General features: G+C 38.3%; 1 long non-coding RNA gene across 5 annotated transcripts in view; it reads right to left on the minus strand.

The window, feature by feature from the left end:
- LOC103348757 (uncharacterized) overlaps window positions 1-22,296 on the minus strand; it is a 43,979-nt gene that overhangs the window by 21,418 nt on the left and 265 nt on the right. For 2 of the 5 annotated variants that reach the window (XR_517050.5, XR_016231552.1), the window contains exons 2-3: window positions 18,240-18,460; window positions 5,479-5,934 (exon numbers count right to left, since the gene is read on the minus strand). This is a non-coding gene — a long non-coding RNA (uncharacterized LOC103348757). Of the gene's footprint in view, window positions 1-5,478; window positions 5,935-11,129; window positions 13,698-16,575; window positions 16,643-18,239; window positions 18,461-22,296 lie in introns of those variants that run through there. The other 3 variants (XR_016231551.1, XR_016231550.1, XR_007920401.3) reach the window with 3 other exon arrangements.

Consider the following 22,296-nt stretch of genomic DNA (forward strand, 5'->3'; position numbering starts at 1 on the left):
TTGAATGTGTCAGCACTGAGGCCTTGTGAACACAGCACAGCTCATCAAGACTGGTTTCCCTGCCTGCAGATTCTGGCCCACGTACATGGGAAAGCTCTGACCCTTTCACAGACAGCTTAACTCCCTCACCTTTGGTGTTGTGAGGCTTACCTCACCCTGTAGTATACTTCCCATAAAGCAAGTATATTATGGTTATTCTAGGCATGGCAGGGTAGCTACAAGAAGTAAACATTCTAATGCACTCAATCCAGAGAAGCAGAGACTAGGTAGTGAGGACAAGTGCATTATAAGCTTAAATACTTAACTAATATTTCATACCAGCTCCTTGCCAGTAGAAGTAAGAGATATGCAAAAGGAGTCTAATGAAAGAACTGGAAAACCACACATATACATACACACAAAAAATTAGAATTTTTCTCATTATAGAATATTTCTTAAGATTTATTATCTTATTTGAAAGTTTTACAGAGAGAGAAACATACACACACAGAGAGAGAGAGAGAGAGAGAGAGAGAGAGAAAGAGAGAGAGAGAGAGAGAGAGAGAGAGAGATCTTTCATTTGCTAGTTTATTCCCCAGATGGCTTCAAGGGCCAGGGCTGGGCCAGGCCAAAGCCAGGAGCCAAGATCTTCATCCAGGTCTCCCAGGTGAGTGACTAAGGAACAAACACTTGGTCCATCCTCTGCTGCTTTTCCCATACCATAATCAGGGAGATGGATCAGAAATAGAGCAGCTGGGACTAGAACCAGTGCCCCTATGGGATGCTGTCTTTGCAGGCAACAGTTTTACCTGCTATGCCACAATGCCAGTCCCTAGAATGCAATTTTAAAGTACAGAAGAGCAGCAAAGGAGTAAGTTTTCAGTAAAGATTGTCCAAAGTCAAAGGTATCAATATAAAGGTACCATAAGAACACAAGAAAAAGGAGGACACTTGGCAGTTGAGTAATCACTGATTCACAAAAAAAGTATCTTATATAATTATTAGTATGAAGAGAATCATGTCTTAACCAAAACTATCTGAAGGCTGAACTCTGGGTGCCCTGTATACAAGAAATTTGTCCTTGTTTTTCTCCCAGCAGCTGACTGCAATTTTGGTGGCTTAAATAAAAACTGGAATTTTTTTCTACATCTGAAACTTACATATTTGATGGGATGTTTTTGTTTCTGAAATCTTTCACTAACCAAATAAGGCTCTAGTAGATATGGACACAAGTCATACTATACATACACATGCATTCATGCAAACATATTAAACACTGAAATATACTCCAGATCTTGGGAACAGGAACCTACTTTCTCTTGATATAAAGTAAAATCCTTTTTAGAAAGAATTATAGGTTTTGGTGTATAAATACAACATTTTCATGTAAGATGTCTTATACTTTTCAGCTGTTATCTCAATTAAACAAATAGGGAAGTTAAGTCAATATACCTGCACTATATTTTACATCTGCTGAATTCACTAAAGATTACCCTGGCTAGTGACCTACATGATACATAAAAGGCACTAAGCAGGGGCCAGCACTGTGGTGTAGCAGGTAAAGTCATCGCCTGTAGTGCCGGCATCCTATATGGGCACCAGTGCAAGACCCTGCTGCTCCATTTCTGATCCAGCTCTCTGCCATGGTCTGGGAAAACAGTAGAAGATGGCCCAAGTCCTGCGTGGGAGACCCAGAGGAAGCTCCTGGTTCCTGGCTTCAGATCAGTCCATTTGGGTAATGAACCAGCAGGTAGAAGACCTCTCTCTGCCTCTGCCTTTCTGTAACGCTGTCTTTCAAGTAAATAAATCTTTTTTTAAAAAGACACTAAGCAAATTTTGGTTAAGCGAATTAATAAGCAAGAGCAATCAGCAATACCAACATTTAACTGAAGACTTATCTTAATTATTCCTATAAACTGAAATAATTTACATTTTAATGTTGCTAGGTTTGAGGTAGTAAAGATCTACTTCAAGTTCATAAATGTTTTTAGATGTTACACCCTTCATTTCCCCAGCAGCAGCCAGGCCTCTGTCAATAACTGTATAGTAACATTACAAGTCTCCATGTCTTAAGCTAACAAATAAAACCAGGAAGATATTAAGAAAATTAATGAAGTATTATTTCAAAGATACTTAAAGGATTGTTTAAAAGTATTTTCCTTCATCAGTTATTCTTGGTGGGATCTGAAGTAGCCACCATCAATCTACTCATTGGACTCCAAACAGACAAAGCAAAAAAAGACAAGGAAGCTTCAAAAAAGTTCACATCAGAAATTCATATTCTCTTTTAATTCCATTTCCCATGAATTTTGGGGGTTCCCTTGCATGTTACAGCTATAATCTGCATTTTTCTTAGGTTTTGACACATGTGGGTTAAAATGAATTTCCAATTAAAGGAATAATTTAAATATCCCTGGCTTGTACATCCACTTGTGACAGGCCCTCAGGCCTCTAGCCATCTTCTGTATACATCTTTTCAATGAGTGCAAGTCTGCAGTAGCTATCTCATACCTAAATAATAATATCCTTGAAAACTCCTGTGATGACCCTTGACCTCAGTCATCATTCCTATAAGTACTCTAGTCTCTAATAGAACCCTGCAAAAATCAAATCTATCAAGGTCTATTTCAAGGAAAGAAATATCCCTTTCATTTTGCTTTGGCGAAAGGACTGTTGCTTAGGTGACTGAACTGAAGTTCTCTCTCTCACTACTCTTCTCCCTCAACCCCCAGCTTTCCTTAAAATTTTAGGAAGAGTCCCTCTGCTCACCACAAAGCTCAGATATATTCCTGTAGGTCCAGGACCCATAACACATGCTGATCCTGCCTCCATGACAGCCAAGGCTCTCTGCTGAGGGCCCAACCCATCTAGTTCCTCCTTTTTCCAGGACATATTCCTCAGTATTTCTGCAAGCATGTTTCTGGCAAGCACAAGATAAAAAGTTGCCAAGTATGCCTGAATTCCAGTCTCAGCTGTGACCACTTTCACATACGGCAAGATGAAGAGATACATGTTAATGTATCTCATCCACAAACAACTTCAGGAGAATTTGTCTCTGGGATGCCTTGATCCTGCAACTGAGAGCAGACCTCTCAATCTTGGGACAGATGGGATGTAATGAAAGGAGCTGCTGGGGAAAGAGAAAGAAAAGCTAAAAATTAGGAAGCTGGAGATCCTGCCCAGGGAGAAAACATGCAGAAAACAGGTGCCTTAAGGGTGCATGGCCATAGGCAGTCACAAGACCCTGAACACACAGGCAGAGGACAACAGAGATACCCTTAACCAGGGTTCAGAGCTTCTGAGACTGGTCTTGAAAACTACTTGAAGTAATTATCTTTTCTATGAAATTCTATATGAAAGTTTAATTTCACAAATTTATTACTAGTCTCTCTGCTAACTGGCTCTGTTCCATCTTTAGCCAGTCAAAACATTAGTCTACAAGACACCAAAAATCCAGCCAATTCAGCCATAATCAAAACTCCAGTTAAGCAGCCAGCTGTTCAGCAATCAACTGGACTAACTGCATGCCTGGATTGATGGGAAGGACCAGATGTTTTGGCATTATGTAAATGTTAAGTGCCAATTGAAAATAAGGGTGTTAGCTGTCATTTTGCATACACTGTTAAATTAGCACTTGCACTTTTCTCATGATTAGGAAACAAAGCCAGGAATGATCTAAGATATGCATATGCAAACACATGTACACATGAGCCCTGAAAACAGTAGTGAGTGAGGTTGTACGGGAGGGAGCCTGTCACAGGTGGGAGAGGGGCGATAAGTTAATTCATACAATCCCCATTGCATAAATGTACTTGGTGTGCCTGTCTCTTGCCAGATTGTGTTTGGCATATGGGGGATGCTGCCGGAAGACAGAGGGCAAGATGGTGTAATCTTGAGGGCATCTGTCCCTGCACCCCATTTTCTTTGTCCCCTCGGATACCTCCAGAGACCTGGAAATCCCTTAAAGTAGTCCTTTCTTCCATGGTTCAGCTTCTGAGAGCCCCATTCACATCCCTCAAGTTACCTCTTTGTCATCTGTGTAACCTGCTCTCTGGAAAAAATTTCATCTACAGAGGGACCTAGCATGACTTCTGTTTTTCTGGCTGAACCCTAAAGTAACACAGAGGCTAACCCAACAAAGTAAAGTATCTTCTCATCCTAGGGTTTCAAGGGCAGCCTGGGGCTTATTAAAATACAGCCCAAGTGCTGAGGCAATGAAGGGGGTGAGCTGAGCTCTTCTCCTTTTCTTCTCCCTATCACAACTTAAACTGACAAGAGTAAATGCTAGCTTTGCCAGCACAATTAAATGATACAGAGATTTGTGTGGCCCCTGAACACAGAATCAAAAAAAAAAATTTGTGAAGCCTTTCATATAGTTACTGTCTATATTGTATACCTTAGATAAATGCAAAAATTATTTTAAAACAAATGATTTATCAAAGCTTATGCCACTCATTTTTCTCCAGTAATTCTTATGAGAGAAAGCTCCCAAATCAAGCATTCAGAGCACTTTGTGGCCCATGAACACAGATGAAACAAAATTTGTGAAGCCTTTCATATCATTACTGTCTATATTGTATACCTTAAACATACACAAAAATTCTTTTAAAGAATATGATTTATCAAAGCTTACTCCCATTTTTTGCCAGTGCTTCTTATGAGAGACAGCTCCCAAATCAAGCATTCAGAACACTTTGTAAAAGGACCTAACAATCTTTTCTTCCTGCCCCACTTTCCATGTGTCTGTAAATAGACTTCTTAATGTGATTCCATCATTTGCTCTCCTTTGCTGTAGAGAGGACGAACATTTCCAAATGTCCTTCAAAGAGTACTTCAGAGGTGACAGCTTTTCAGTTTTAAGTCAGAAGTCACTTCAACAATTTCCTTAATAAATTTAAAAAATTACACCTTTTTTTTAAAAAAGATTTATATATATTATTTGAAAGTCAGAGATACAAAGAGAGAGGAGAGGTGGGGTGGGGGGGAGAGGTCTTCCATCTGCTGGTTCAATCCCCAAATGGCTGAAACAGCCAGAGCTGAGCCAATCTGAAGCCAGGAGCCAAAAGCTTTTTCCGGGTCTCCCACAGGGGTGCAGGGGCCGTAGCGGCCATTTGGGGGGTGAACCAACAGAAAAAGGAAGACCTTTCTCTCTGTCTCTCTCTCTCACTGTCTAACTCTGCCTGTCAAAAAAGTAAATCAGCAGGTGGAAGATCTGTGTGTGTGTGTGTGTGTGTGTGTGTCACTTGATCTTTCAAATAAATAAATACAACTTTAAAAAAAAAAAAAAAGCCCAGGACCACATGACTTCATTGCTATATTCTACTAAACATTTAAGAAGAATTAGCGCTCTTAAATGCCCATCAGCTTATGAATGGATACACAAAATGTGGTATATCCATGCAATGGAATGTTTTTGCATCATAAAAAGAAATACATGGAACAATATGAATGAACCTTGGAAATAGTAAGTTAAGTAAAAGAAGCCAGACACAAAAGGTCTACATTTTAAGATTCCATTTATTTGAAATGCCCAGAATAGACCAATCCATAGAGACAAAAAGTAGATTTGCAATTGTATGGGCTAGGGGAATAGGGAATAACAGAGTGACTGCAAATGGGTACAAAATTTTCCTGGGGTGATGAAAATGTCCTAATATTAGATAATTATGATACTTATACAATCAAAGCAATTATACAATTTTTGAATATATATTTATTTATTTGAAAGCAAGAGTTATAGAGAAGCAGAGGCACAAAGAGAGAGGGAGAGAGGTCTTCCATCAGCTGGTACACTCCCCAGAAGGCCACAACAGCAGGAGCTGGGTAGATCCAAAGACAAGAGTCAGGGGCTTCTTCCAGGTTTCCCACTCAGGGCCCAAGCACTTGGGCCATCTTCACTGCTTTCCCAGGCCATAGCAGGGAGCTGATCAGAAGTAGAGCAGTTGGGACTCAAACCTGCTTATAATGAAATTGGAGAAGCACAACAAACACAGTTGAACGCAGAGTACAGCAGTCACTCATGTCTTCTCAGTTTATCCACCCTCAAAGCCCTGGAAAATTCCTAGCTGTTATTTCTCACTGCCCCATACCATTCTGAGTGATTTTTCCTCCAGCAAATGAAAAGTCTCCAGAAATTTAATAGAAAAAGAAGACAAGACACAAGTCTAATCAAAGTAAGATTGATTACTTTGCTGACATTCTATAAAGGGAAAAATAGCATCTTAAGGAGCTAAAACGTTTTCCTTATTCATTAATATTTAAAATAAACCTGTAATTGGATCATTTGGTTTTAACCACTTCTTTGATTTACAGAAGCAGATTCATTATAATTGGTATTTAAAAATTCATATCAAAGAGAAATTTATTAAGAATCCTGGCTAAAATTTGTAATTGGCTATTATAAGAAAATTTTTCTATTAATAGTGAGATTTTTTTCTAGGGAGCATTTCTTAAAGTAATTAACACTGAGATGCAGTAACTAGGGATTTAAACTATTTTTTAAAGATAGTTAAAACTGCCACAAAAGAGAAAAATTTATTCAATCTATTCCATGCATAATTGGAAAATCCATAGCAAGCTCTGAGAAAGCAATGAATTCACATAATATTGCCTAGAAAAAAATCTCTAAGTGCACAATAATAGAGAGTACTTTTATTGAAAAATTCGATACCTTAAAAGACTAATGAAAATGCTGAAATTATAATTTTTATAGACTTCAAAACTATATATACATATTCACATGTATGCACATTTATATTATTTCTAAATGGTATTACTATGCTCATGAAAATTCTATATTCATTTTAAAGAAGATTTAGATGCTAAATTTTGCACTGACACCTTGGGGATTTGTGTCAAAGCTAAAGCAATGTATCAGTGAAAAATTCCAGAAGAAGCTGTTTTTAAACAAAAGTGAACTGAAAGGCAATAATGTGTTTATCTATTAGGAAGTTAAACAACAATCTTTCACCTTGAAGTCACAATATTAAAACTGCCTCTCATTTACCTATAGTATTTCACAAACCATTAAGGCAGCTGGCATATGAATTCTATTTGGACCCTTCCTGGCAATTGTCTGCCAGACAGAAATTTAATAATCTATTTGAACTTCAATTACTGCATCTGAAATAGTGAGAGTAATATGTTCTAAAATTCTAAGACTTGCAGACTGTAGCAGAAAAGGATACTGCATTTCATGATATTGCTGCACCATAGTTGATGTACAGGTCAAATAGCTTTATAATACAAATAATCTTCATGATATTTTTATTTATCATTATCTAGCAATTACTAGAATATCCATACAGGCACTAGTACTAGCATTAATTTCTGGCTATTCTCTTTTATCATAAACTCTAGAGTATAGAGTTAAGATGTCAGAAAAAAATCACCTTTCAGCATACATTCAGATACTTTCGCTTCAAGCCAAAAGAGAGATAAAAGGCATGAGTTTAATGTGGGCCTTTGGCACAGTCCTTAAGATATCTGGGTCACCTGCATCCCATATCAGAGTTCATGTGTTTGAGTACCAGCTCTGCTTTTCATTCTAGCTTCCTGCTAATGTGCACCCTGGGAGGCAGCAGGTGATAGTTTAAGGATTTGGGTTGCTCCATCCACACAGCAAACACAGATGGAATTCCTGGATCCTGGCTTCAGTGTATCCTAGTCCCAGCTATTTCAAGAATTTGGAGGGGCTGGCGCTGTGGTGTAGCAGGTAAAGCCGCCGCCTGAAGTCCCAGCTGCTCCACTTCTGACTCAGTTCTCTGCTATGGGCTGGGAAAGCAATAGATGACCCAGGCCTTGGGGCTCTGCACCCCTGTGGGAGACCTGGAAGAAGGTCCTGGCTCCTGGCTCCTGGCTTCAGATTGGTGCAGCTCCAGCCTTTGTGGCCAACTGGGGGAGTGAACCAGCAGATGGAAGACCTCTTTCTCTCTCTCTCTCTGCCTTTCCTTCTCTCTCTATGTAACTCTGAATTTCAAATAAAATAAATAAATCTTTAAAAAAAAAAAAAGAATTTGAAGAGTGAATCAGTATATGCAAGACCTGTCCATCTCTCTGTCCATCTCTCAAATAAATAAATAATTAAATCCTTTTAAAAATGGGATGGGCTTAGCACTGTTACCACATCCCACGTTATAAACAACCAGAAAATATGAGAAATAGTGGTTTACGGACATTAAAGAAGAGGCATACAGGACTCCAGTCCATGAAAGAAAGAAAACAGATGATGAAAGTGCAAGATGCACCAGCTTAACTCCTATAAGCAGCTTCCAGGCAACAACAGAGTCAGGCAGTCTCTCTGAGTTGAAAAAAAACCAGATATTAAAATTAAAGAGAACCAAGAAAGGTGGAATGAGTAGGACACAGTATCACAGAGAAAGGAGCTGCACAAAGACAGACTCCCCAGATCTGCCATGGGATTCACATATTTTGGCTGAATACAGGTGTATGCATGCATGACAGGAAATGACCCAATCTAGGGGAATAAAAAGGAATGGAATAGTGAGAAAAACCTTGTAACTGAGAAGACTAGTAGTAATTCATGTTGCCACCAGCCAGAATGAAAATAAACGCCAAAACTAACAGCAACAAACTAGATAGAGCATCAAGTAGAAGCTTCAAGAGGGGTATTGCATTTGAAGGCTCTAAATAATAGAATTGCTAAAAATTAGTGACAAAAAGAAAATCTTAAAATCAGCCAGGAAAATAAGGTGCTTTGTTATAGAACATACACAGCAATAATAAACCATGAAAGCCACATATATAGAAAGGCAAAAACAATCTGTTTACCTACCATTCTTGACCAAGAGAAAACACCTTTCAAAAATGAAGAGTAAATACAAACTGGCCGGCGCCTCAGCTCACTAGGCTAATCCTCTGCCTTGCGGTGCCGGCACACCAGGTTCTAGTCCCAGTCGGGAAGCCGGATTCTGTCCCGGTTGCCCCTCTTCCAGGCCAGCTCTCTGCTGTGGCCAGGGAGTGCAGTGGAGGATGGCCCAAGTGCTTGGGCCCTGCACCCCACGGGAGACCAGGATAAGTACCTGGCTCCTGCCATCGGATCAGCATGGTGCGCCGGCCGCAGCGCGCCGGCCGGGGCGGCCATTGGAGGGTGAACCAACGGCAAAGGAAGACCTTTCTCTCTGTCTCTCTCTCTCACTGTCCACTCTGCCTGTCAAAAAAAAAAAAAAAAAAAAAAAAAAAAAAAAAAAAGAGTAATATAAACTGAACAAAATGAAGAGAATTCATCACCACGAGAATAACCCTCCAATAATATTAAAGGAAGTTCTTTAGACAGAGCTGAAATAACACTAGTCAAACCTCAATGAAAGATTGAAGAATCCCAGAAATGGGAAGTACATATGAGAATGTAAAAAAATAATTTTCTCATTTTTCAAAACTTAAGTGACTAAAGCAAAAATTAGAATAATATAGTGTGGGTTCTATAGCATATCTGAAAACAAAATACATAACATAAGAGTGGGAATAAGAGAGGGAAGAGATGTATAATTTGGGACATGCTCAAGCTGACTTGCCCCAAATGATAGAGTTAAAAAAAAATACATAACAATAACACAAGCGATAATGAGAACAAAATCCAATATTGTAAACTTCCTATTTTACATACGTGGATGTCTAATACTATTTGATATAAACCAAGTTAAAAGTGGATATTGGCAACTCAAGAAAAGCCAATGAAAAACAAAACAAGAAGGTATACCCCCAAAGATGTCAATAAAATATGACTATAAAAATAGTCAATTTATTCATGAAAAGGAAGAGGAACAGGAAACCAAAACAAAGAGCAGGAAAGGCAAATAGAAAATAACAAGTTGGTAGGCTTTATTTAACCAACTGAATAATGACATTAAACAAAAATAATTTCAAGATTCCATTTAAAAGGCAAAATTTGCCGCACTGCACCAAAAATACAAGAAATAAAAGGATGGAAAAGTACATACCATGCTAACACTTATCAAAAGAAATTTGAGGGGCCAGTTCTGTTGTGTAGCAGGTAATGCTACCACTTGTAGTGCTGGCATACTATGTAGGTGCCAGTTCAAGTCCCAGCTGCTCCACTTCTGATCCAGTTCTCTGCTATGGCCTGGCAAAGCAGTGGAAGATGGACCAAGTCCTCGGGCCCTTTCACCTACATAGGAGACCTGGAAGAAGCTACTGGCTTCTGTCTTTAGATCAGCCCAGCTCCAACCATTGCAGCCATTTGGGGAGTGAACCAGTAGATCAAAGAGATCTCTCTCTCTCTCTCTCTCTCTCTCTCTCTCTCTGCCTCTCTGTAACTCTGCCTTTCAAATAAATTAATAAATCTTTAAAAAAATAAAATTTGAGTGGCATTATTAATATCAAAGTATTTTAGATCAATGAAAATTATAATGGTTAAAAGAGGAGTATTTCATAGTGAGAAAAAGTTAATTCATGACGAAGGCACAACAATCCTATATGTGTGACCAAATTGTGTGGCCCCACAATTCATATCTGTAGTCTTGACTCCCATGTATGTGACTGTGTTGGAAATAAGGACGCTATAGAAGTGATTAACATTAAATGAGGTTATAAGTGCTGAGGCCTAATTTATTAGAAGTGTTATCTAAAAGAGGAAAGACCTTGGAGGTGTTTTTCTGCCATGAAGGGCACAGTGAGAAGACAGTCATCTGCAAGCTAGGAAGATAGCCCTCACCAGAAACTATGTCAGCACTGTGATCCTGTGTGTTCTGGCCTCCAGCCCTGTGAAAAAATGTGTTTTCTATTTAAGTCAACCACTCTATGTTACACTGTTATGGCAGCCTGTATTCAACACCTACAAACAGGACTTCAAACTACAAGCATTACAACTGATAGCACCGAAAGGAGACATATACAGATCTTCCCTTATACGGCAGTCCCTCCTTACCCATACTTTCACTTTCCACAGTTTCAGATATTCATAGTCAACTATGTCCAAAAATATAGAAGGCAAAATTCCATAAACAAACAATCCATAGTTTTAAATTGCATGCTGTTTGGAGTAGCTTGATGAAATCTCAGGCAATCACATTCCATCCTGCTCAGAACATGAATCATTCCTATGTCCAGCATGTCTATGCTATTATGGTAGCCATTTTGATTATCACATTGAAGGTCAGGTACTACAGTGCTTCTGTGTTCGAGTAACCTTTATTTTACTTAATAATAATGCCCCCAAAGTAAAACAGTAATATTGCTGGCAATGCAGATATGAAAAAAAAACTATAAAGTGCTTACTTTAAGTGAAAAGGTGAAAGTTCATCAATATGTATATAGGAAAAACAATAACTATCTATATCCGTATCCATATAGACATAGACATGGTTCAGCACTATCTGCAGTTTCAGGCACCCCCTAGGGGTCTTTGAATATATCCCCCATGGATCAAGGGAGACAGCTTTATCTGAAGACTGATGTTTCTCTCTCAATAATTAATAGAATAAGGAGTCAGAAAATCTGAAGGATATAAAAGACTTGAACAACATTATCAACTGACTTCACTTAACTGACATTTTCATAAAACACCATGACCAACTGAAGCATAATATACATATTTTGCAAGAACTCATTGTATGTTTACATCATTTAGTACCTTAAAACAAGTCTTAAGAAATTATGGGTGGGAGGGAGGTTATGGGGGGAAAATGTTATAATCCAAAATCTATATTTATTAAATAAAAGTTTTAAAAAATTAAGTAACACACACACACACACACACACAAAAGAAATTTAGAATTGAAATCACACAAAGTTATGTTGCTATTTCAACTGAAAGCAATCTGGAAAATCTCCAAATATTTGCAAATAAAACAACACACTTGTGAGTAATTCATAAATAAAGAAGAAATGACAAAAAAGTAGAAAATATTTTAACAGCACAAAATTGAAACACAACATATTGAAATGTATAGTATGCAGCTGAAACAGTATAAGAAAAATTAAGAAAAATGTTTGCATCTGAAAAGAAGTATGGTCTCCAACAAATTATATATCATAAGAAACTACAAAACGAATTTTTAAAAAAGCCCAAAACAAGTAGGAAGAAGTATAAAGAAATCAATGGTTTTAAAAACAAAGAAGAAAAAAAACTAATAGTATAAGAAAAATTAATAGAATTGATAAATCTGTAGTTAAACGGATGAGGAAACATAAAGACACAAATTACCAATACCAGGAATGAAAAAGGGGATGATGCCTGCCCCTTCAGAAAGGTTCTATTCACACCTAAAAATAAATGTTATAATCACAACAATAAAAATAATCACCTATAGATCACTTTTATATGCAGGAAAAGTTCTAAATAAATATATATTTATATATGTGCATTTAATACATATATATAAAAATTCTAAATACATATGTGTGTGTGTATATACGTACAGTATATATATAAAGTCATTTAATCACAAGACAACTCCAACTAGGTAGGTATATTATCAACCCTATCCTACAGATATGATATCCTGAGTGAGGAGCTTTTCCCAGTGTAGATATAGAATGCATTACTAATTCAGAACCAAAAGGAGAAGTCATGAACAAGGGGAGAAAAGTGCGGATTGTGCCAGCCTGGGGAAATTGTGATGGAAGAGAAAAGACTTCAGCAAGCTTTTAGAAGGGTTGTGCACCAGTTTTTCACACTATATGTCACAATCTACCACTATCAAATATCTAGAACTTCAGCAGAATAGTTTGAACACATTTCTCAGCTATCTCAATAAACATTTTTTAATATTTACTGTGTTCTTGGCTCTAGGACCAGAGAGATGAACAGAAGATGGCTATCCTGAGAATGTATATACAACACACACCATATTGTTAGTTGTCATTGGGGTACAGTCCTGCTTTCAAAAAGCTTAGAATCCAGTTCATTGGGTATTATGTGGATGTGTGCATGCATGCATGTACATATGTGTTAATCTATTAAAAAACAACTAAGACTAGATTATAATCATGGGGTAAACTGAATATTACAGTTGGCCCTCCCTTCAAGAGTTCTGCATCCATGGATTCAACCAACCACAGACTAAAAATATTCAGAAAAAAAAATGTTTCTATACTGAACATGTGCTGCTTGTTTTACATAAGGGATCTGCACATCTGTGGACTTTGGTGTCCACTGCATGTATAAAACAGTAGGCCCATGTGTACAAGTAAAGGTGGGGGGGCGGGGGGCAGGGAGGAGGCACTGATCCTTACTCTGGCTAAGGGAAAGTATTGTTATAAGACAACTGAAGACAAACCTAAATGTGGAAAGGGGGCAGGAGGAATGTGAATCAGGGCATGAAAATTAACCTGAATTTCAGATTATTGTTACAAATAAAGGCTTGATGTCTTACATCCACAAACTCTTAAGCATTCTAAATCATTCTGCTTTACTCCATAGGAGAAAGGACAGAAATACAAGATGGAGTGCAGAGAATGCCCAAAACAATAGGAAAACAGGTCTCAAAGCTCATTTAATATTCATATAATTTCCTTGGAATTCAGAAGTATCAATAAAAATCAAATATAGGAAAACTTTACCTGATCCAAGATTCTATTGGTATTTTTAAGTACAAAAGCATCTTTAATCAATTAATAAACATCATTGATCTCAGCAAACATCATCATCGATACTCCTGTGGGATGGGAGAATGCCTGCTATGCTCAAATGACAGGCCACTGGGTCTTCAGGGTTCCAGGAATATTCCCACTGCAATCTGTTAGCAAATTAGCAAATGTTCTTAGTGACGGGAGTACACAGCCCAGTATTATATCCTTACCCTCATGCTCAGCTCAAATGACCCCAGCACAATGTCCCTCTGCTGCTCTCCTGATTCCCTCTAATGGGTCTAACTACCAATTAAATACCTTCTCCATCTCCATGTCTAAATTTAGGCACAGGTATCAGGTTTGGAGGCCTGATGAGACTAATTAAGTACTTTGCAGAAGTGAGAAATAATCAGTCCTAGAATGGAAAAAAAGGGAGAAAATCCCCAGAAGTGAATCTGCCACATTTCCTGTCCCTAGTGAAGATTCAATATTCTACCACAAATTGAAGGGCTCTGTGTTAACAGCAGGAAACAAAATCTCATCTCACAACTCTTTTCTCTCACTATTTCAGTCCATCCACCACAACCTCAAGTTCTAAAAGCTCTGCATTGTCTTATGCTGACACCTAGTGTCCAAAGTCAGGAAAGCCCAAAGGTGACATTTCTTCAGTCATCAAGGGGTTTCCTGTTAGACTCGGCCACCCTGTACACCAGGGTTCCTAGTGTTTCTTCACTCCACTTCAGCACACACCCAAAAAGTGTAAATATGGTTTTATTTTTTATTGTTAAAGTCCCAAGTACTGTGAATCTGCAAACTCTTCCCAGGGTGACATCTATCCACTCAGCATATATCAAAGTTCCACCTTCCACCTCTCTACTCTCCTCCAGCACTGGGATGTGAGCTCTCTTTATGTATAGTCTATATATAGTAACAGCATTATTAACTGCACAAAATATAATTAGACAGAGACTGCACAAGAAATGAATCAGAATTGTTCATAACATTTTAAGGCTGTAGAATTATGTCATTTTGTAAATTTACCTTTTCTCTCCTTCTACTCCCATAACCACACAGTGGGGCAGAGAAAGAGGTGTTAATGCACAATCAAAAATCAACATAACTGCAGAATAGAAATTAAAAATAATCTCAAATAGAAGGTATGAAAATTTTTGAAGATGTAAACTTTCAGACAGCAATGATTTATCTCAAAGCCTTTTTAGATCTATATTCCTATCTGAATCAGATGTTTTCTCTATCGGGCAAAAATTGAAGAAGTGAGCAATTAGAGTTTTCCATTCAATCCTTCCATATTTATACTAAAAAATACTGTGTATCTGAAACTTCAGGGCCTGTGCTGTGGTACAGCAGATAAAACCACCACCTGCAGTGCCAGCATTCCATATGGGCACAGGTTCAAGTCCTAAATGCTCCATTTCCAATCTATCTCTGCTATGGCCTGGGAAAGCAGTAGAAGATAACCCAAGTCCCCTTGCACCCGTGTGGGAGACCTGGAAGACACTCCTGGCTCCTAACTTCGAATCTGCACAGCTTCAGCCACTGTGGCCATTTGGAGAGTGAATCAGTGGGCAGAAGATTCCCTCTCTCTCTCTCTCTCTCTCTCTCTGCCTCTGTGTAACTTTGCTTTTCAAATAAATAAAATATTTTTTAAAAGAAAGAAAGGAAGAAAGAAAGGATGGAAGGAAGAAAGAAGGAAGGAAAGAAACTCAAATTTAACTGGTTGTCCTGTACTTTGTACTTTGTCAGGTAAACCTACCTGGGGGAGTACGAAAATCCCAACCTGGAAAAACAACTAGGCTTCTAGCAAAGACCTGCGCTGTCTTTATGGAAATGGCACTTAGGGGAGTTCAAATGATCAAATAACAAAGTAAAGCCTCGACAACAAAGCATTCAAATAACACCTTGCACTTATTTAATGCTTTGTAATCAATAAAATCTGTTCAAATTTATTAATTATCTTATCTGTATCATTAATTATATTATCTGTATTATTCTCATGAAAACTCTCACATGCCCATTTCACAATTCTAGATGATGAAAATAGATGTCTAAGAGCTGTCATCATAATCCACGTGGAGGTGATGGAAAAGCTATAACGTGAATCCAAATCTACCAGTATAGTGCAAACTTTACAAATAAAGAAAATCCTCATGTGAGCATTACATAAGAATTTCAAAACCTCTGTCCAGGAAAATGAAAAGATATCCTCAGAAAGTTACTGAACCACCTTACCTACTTTCAAAGTGCAGAATTCAGTTTGGCTTTTAAACCACAAAAACATTCATTTAATTTCCCCAAGTACAGTGAGGACATTATTCTTCTGATGCAAGCTTATTCACATATATCCAAAATCTCTAAATCTCTTTGTAAACCATCTATATATCCTGGAGACCTTCAATAAAATCTGAACTTGTTTAATCTATAAGTCACTTTCCCTAGATCTTTACAAGTCAAATTGAGAAAATGTGCTTGTAATAATTCTTTTTGCTGTTAACTATTAGACTCATTTTTAAATTGTAGAATAGTGACACCTGGTGTTCATAGTGTGTATTGCATGTCTTCCTTCAGTTCAGTGTTTGCCTTTTACCTGTGATCCTCAAATTCTAGTGTTCATAGTAAGTTCTCTGAAAAGCTTTTTGAAATGCAAATTTCTAAGAGTATACTCTCATAAATTTTGATTCTGTGCATACGAGGCCAAGTTCATTTTGCAAGCCCCACTGCTACCAACCCTAAGCCCACCTCTTGGTCAGTTTCATTCAAGGGACTATAACAGTGTTTCTCAAACTCTACAACAAACACAAGGTGCTAGAAATCTTGTTAAAATACAGATTATGAGACAGTAGTTTGGGTATGAAGCCAGAGACTGCATTTCTAACAAACTTCTGGGTAACTTTATACCCCCATTTTAAACCTATTAATTTCCTCTTGTTTATGTGGCTAGATTACTATAGTCACATTTACAAAATGTGAATGATGGATGCTTCTTGCTCACTGGTTAAAGAGGTTTTGCTTTAATCTTATCCTTACCTCTGTTCTCTACTTTGTCCACATACTCAGAGTCCTAAGGGATAGCCAAAGTCACCTCCAGAAATAGCTAGGAAGAAAACAGGCCAAGTTTCTGATAGGAATCCCACCTAAACCTATGCCTTTTCCTATCTAGAACAAATCATTTCTGGTACCAAAGAGACAAAAAGGCCCAGGGAAGTAACAATCTTTATGAATGTTATACATGTCCTTGAAAGCCAAAGCTCCTTACCACATTATCACCTCCTCCCAGAATGGAGTTTAAAGGAATTGAATGATCATATGATATCAGCTAACATTTACTGGGTACTTGCTAAGTTCCAGGCACTGTGTTAAATTCTTTATATGGATTATCTATATAGTTCTCAAAATGCCATTAGGTAGATAACATCATGTCCTCATTTTAATGATAAGGAGAGAGACAGAGAAGAGTAGATAGGTAATCATTAATATCATAATTAGGAGAAGGCCTTGTTAAACAGCTGGTTAAGCCACTGCTTGTGATGCTGGCATGCCATATGGAAGTACCAGTACAGTAGCTCTTGGCTACTGTGCCTCAGATCCAGCTTCCTGCTAATGTGCCTGGGAAGGCAGCAGAAGGTAGCCCAAGTACTTGGTCCCCTGCTACCCATTACAGAGATCTGAATGGAGTTCCAGCCTGGCCCAGCAGACCTGGCTGTTCTGGCCATCTAGGGAATGAACCAGAAGATAGAAAACATTTCTTTTTCTCTTTGTCACTCTGCATTTCAAATAAATAACATAAGTCTTTTTAAAAAAATTTTAAAAATGTATCATATTTTAAGCTCAGTGATAGACTATATGAGTCACAATGTAAAGGTCAAAATATTAAATCAGGGATCTTCCTCCATTATGCCCTAAAGAAATGTAACATTCTCTCTCTATCACATTTCTCTGTAATATTCCTATGTTACCATCTAGCAATGATGTCTGGAATACTACAAGGGATACCCAGGAAAATCTTGGGTTTTCTAGAAATGGCCTATGCATATGCCTGTCTCATGCATTCAGTACTAAACAGGTATTATACCCTCCATGTGGCCAACTTACAATGGTGTATTGAGTTACAGAACTCTGAAACTCTGAAACAACATTGTTTCATACTTTTCTTGAATCTAATCTCTTGTTTATTCTTCTTATTATTACCCTTCCTTTACATGTTATTTCCTTAGAACCAGGTAACAAAAATCTATGCAACTTTTTTAAATAATAGAAAGTAATGTTTCCATGCTTCTAATGTGCTGTAGAGATGCTTAGTTGAGCAGAAAATAACCCCTCTTTAGTCCTTTGCTTTTATAGTATTATTGCCTTTATAGAAAGCGTAGGCAGGAATATAATAGTATTTCCAGGTTGAGCCCCTTAAGTATGTACCCTTTGTTGTTGAGGACTAGTGTTTCATAGAATACAAAGGAAGTCATTTGATTATCAGAAAGCATTAGTAGAAGCATCTGTGAGAGTGATGAGAAAGGAAACCCCAGGATTACTCATTAGCCTCTGAATAATCTTGTAATCTGGTACTGTGATCAACCTTGCTAGTTCTGAAAGCTCTGCTCTGCCTCTGAAGACAACACCACGTCAAGAGGGAGTGGAAGGAGGAAAGCAAATAGACAAGTGAAAACTGCAACAACAGCTGCAAGTCAGCTACTCACCTCTTTCTCTTCTCTTTAGTTTTACTGTGGTGAAAGGAACAGAGACTTTCAAGCCAGAAAAATCCAAGTTTGAATCTCATATCCATCACTATGCATCTCAATGGCATTGGGCAGTTTACTCAGCCACAGGGTCTCCTTCAGTTTCCTCACTTACGACAGGCAGGGACTACTGCTTCCCCAGCAGAGTTACTGAGAAGACAGATGTTAGGTAGGTATGGAGTCTAGAAATAGAACAAAGAACAGCTGTTGTTAAGAGTAGCTGCCACTACTTCTTCATCTGTCTTAACTTTCTACACATATTTACCAATATCCTCTTTGTGGAAAGAATATAGGGAAGTCCCAAGAGATACAACAGATCTCTTCTTTATTCTTCTTCTTATTAAAGCTTATTATTAAAGCTCTGTCCTCAGCTATTCATGCTTCATCCTTTGAATCACATGGTAATGAAACATCTGTTCCCCGCTACGCCACTGAAAGTCCTTTGGCAAAGTCACCCCTACCCTATCTCGCAGATAGGATGGACCCTTGGTTCCCAACACAACCTTTGTGGAGCACCTAATACTATTGAGAAACCACCTTTTTGATATCAAGAATATCCCCTTTCTCTCTCTCTCCATTCCTCCCTCTCATTCTGTCTTTCTACTCACAACCTACTCTCAGATTGAAACCTCTCTGAAAGTTGCCACATTTTCTACTTCTGTCACTTTAAGTAATCAATATTTCCTACAGCTCTGACTTTTGCTCCTTTCTTTTATATTCTCTACTAATTGCTGTTGATATCTTCAGAGGCAGGGACGCTTTAAAGGTTTGAAGAAACTGTACACACTGATCTTGGGAGGTTGGTGGAGGAACTGCTTTACTGAAAAATATACAAAAACCTACATACTTATTCAAAAGTTTTATAAACATTCTTCATCCCCCAAAGTCTCTCATTGAACACCAGTTCAAGGTGTCCTTATGGCTTTGGAATGATCCTCAAAAACATCTCCTACGTAGTTCACTTCCCTAAGCAACAGCCCTGTTTCCAAACAACTTATTTTTGGACAATTCCACACAAATGTCCTTCAGGCATCTTAAACTCAAAATCTCCCAAACGAAACTCATTATCTTTATCCTTAAAGCTATTCTCCTCCTGAGAGGCAGAATTCTATGGGGAAGTAAACGCTATTTTTAAACCAAACAGACCTAGATATAAATCCAGCCCCTGAAGTTCCAGCAGCATGGTTAACTTCTTTATGCTTTAATTTCTTTATTTATAACATAAGGATAATATAACATCTCCATTTTTTTGTAGTATTACTTGGGTTAAAATAAATGATGGGAAAAATGCTTATCCTTGTACCTGCCATGTGGTGTGCATTCCACAAATGCTAATATTACTGGATTATTAAGCTCAGTAAAAGCAAATCCATTCACCAAGTATCCTTAGTCAGAAATTTAGGAACCATTTTCTACTTGTCCCCTGTTCCTCATCTGGAACAAACAGATGGCAATGCTGGTGACTTCTTAACTTCCTCCTGTGCTTAGTTCAGGTTCTTGTGTTCTTTCTCATAGATACCCAAATGTTTCCTATCTGGCTGACCCAACCACAGTCCCACACCCTGTCTATCTATCCTCTGCACAGCTGCCAGAGGATCTTTTCCAAAGACATCACTCTGAAAATGGCATGACTCTGCTTAAATCTTCCTGCTTGCTTTTCCATTGCTTCCAGCACTACACCTACCTTACTGTGGCACTGAAGGCCAACTGTGATCGTGTACCCATTTACCTTCAATTTAGTCACTTAAAATAATCGTGGAGCTCCCAAGCAGCTCACAGCACTTTGGATTCTATGCTCCTACTCACACTGCTTCCTGTACCTAAAATGCTTTCAACCCTTTGCATCTGCTCTTGACATTTACGCAAGCACCTACTCATCCTTCAAAGCAAGTCCAAGCATCACCATCCACTATGAAGTTATTCCTGACAGCCTCCTGCGATACTGTTGATGGCTGACTTCCTTCATATCCTGGTTGTATATGACAGAAGATTTTATATCACAGTAAAGATGAGTACCACATGGTTCCTAGTCTCAAAAAGCTGACAGTCACCATTTCACCAGAAATCCTGCTATATAATATGGACAAGTAAGTCAAATAGAAAGAGAAATTTTAGAATCACAAAGCTTCAAGTAACTTCAATGATCAGTTAAGTATTCCATTCTCTGAAGACTTCTGGGTTTTATCCCACCCTCAGCTTCATGTGTGTGTGTGTGTGTGTGTGTGTTGCTATATAAGTACTGCCTATATATTAACCCATTTACTCTTCACAGAATTCATTTTAGAAGCAAGGAAATTAAAACATAAAGAGACTTAGTAATTTAGCCTGATGCATGACCCAGCTACAAATATCAAATTGGACGTTAACTCAGGATATATCCTGCCTTTCTAAAATGGCACCTGTAGGGGGAGTAAAATTCTTCAGACTGGTTACTCCTAGTTATATTTATGTTAAAGAGATAATCTAGAATTATCTCCTCAGAGCTAGAAATAATTTTATTTTTTAACTTTTATTTAATAAATATAAATTTCCAAATACAGCTTTTGGATTACAGTGGTCTTCCCCCCCCCCCCCCAATAACTTCCCTCCCATCCGCAACCCTCCCATCTCCGGCTCCTTCTCCCATTCCATTCACATCAAGATTCATTTTCAATTCTCTTTATATACAGAAGTTCAATTTAGTATATATTAAGTAAAGATTTCAACAGTTTGCACCCACATAGAAACATAAAGTATAAAGTACTGTAGTTATAGCATTAATTCACATAGTACAACACATTAAGGACAGAGATCCTACATGGGGAGTAAGTGCACAGTGACTCCTGTTGTTGACTTAACAAATTGACACTTTTATTTATGGCATCAGTAATCACCCTAGGCTCTTGTCATGAGTTGCCAAGGCTATGGAAGCCTTTTGAGTTCGCCAACTCTGATCTTATTTAGACAAGGTCATAGTCAAAGTGGAAATAATTTTATTTTATGTCACTTATGTTTGCAATGTAAAGGCCCCAAATGACCAATTTCTTTGGAGCTTTTCTGCAAATTCCATTCCTGAAGGACCTGACATCCAGATTTTGATAAGAGACCAACAAAGAAAAAGAGCTCCTCTCTTCCTTTTCTTGCTGTGTATCTGATATTTTCTCTGAGAAAACACTCATTTCTCTCCCACCTCTCAGCTTGAGTATAATGACTTAGTCACTCACCAACTTTAGAACAATAAATCCTCAGCATTAAAAAGCACCAGTTTAAAAAAAAAAAGACAATTTGAGAAGAAGCATTTTTGCTTTCCATTCTATTTTGACAAGCTAATTTCTAGGATGGAAAGGAAAAGAGGAAATAAATGTGCACCATGCGGAGTGTTGGGCAGCGACAATTTTCTGAGAGGGCCTTTGAGATGTCAAATGATACTGACACAAACAAAAGAATACGTAAATGAGGAAAACAGCCAACTCTCTCATGCAGAGGTGTTTCAAATCATTGTGAAGATACACTGCCCTCAGAAGAGGGTGAGCCTAACTTCCCACTCCTACAACTGGGAACGCACATGGACATCCTTCCAAAGGGTGTCACGGAACAGGCTGGGAGAAAGAGAAACTTCACAGTGCGGAAACTGAACAAGCACTAAGCGACGAAAGTTAGCACCAACAACGGTAAGCCAGTAGTGTTGTTATCATAATGATAAGTCTCTGATACGTTGTGCTGAGAGGGGCGCTGTATCTCCGCACTCAAAAATCCGCCACCTCAGTCCATCATGAGAAACAGGTCAGGTAAACCCGAGGGGAGGGACTTTTGACAAAATGCCTGAAGACGATGTTTCAAAACTGTAAAGATTACTGGGGGGTGTGGGGGAGGTCTGAAGAACTGTCACAGTTTAGAGTCCGTGGAGCCACGGCAAGTAAATGTGACAGGGAATTCAGGAAGGCTCCTGGAACAGAAATGACCATTAGCTCACAACCCAGGGTCCAGGTCAATGAAGTACGCGATTCTGACAGAAAAACAGGAAACTGCGCCTCCTGGA

Source organism: Oryctolagus cuniculus, chromosome 3 (genome assembly GCF_051225735.1).
Source record: "Oryctolagus cuniculus isolate XC-2025 breed Fujian yellow rabbit chromosome 3, ASM5122573v1, whole genome shotgun sequence".
Classification (NCBI taxonomy): Eukaryota; Metazoa; Chordata; class Mammalia; order Lagomorpha; family Leporidae; genus Oryctolagus; species Oryctolagus cuniculus.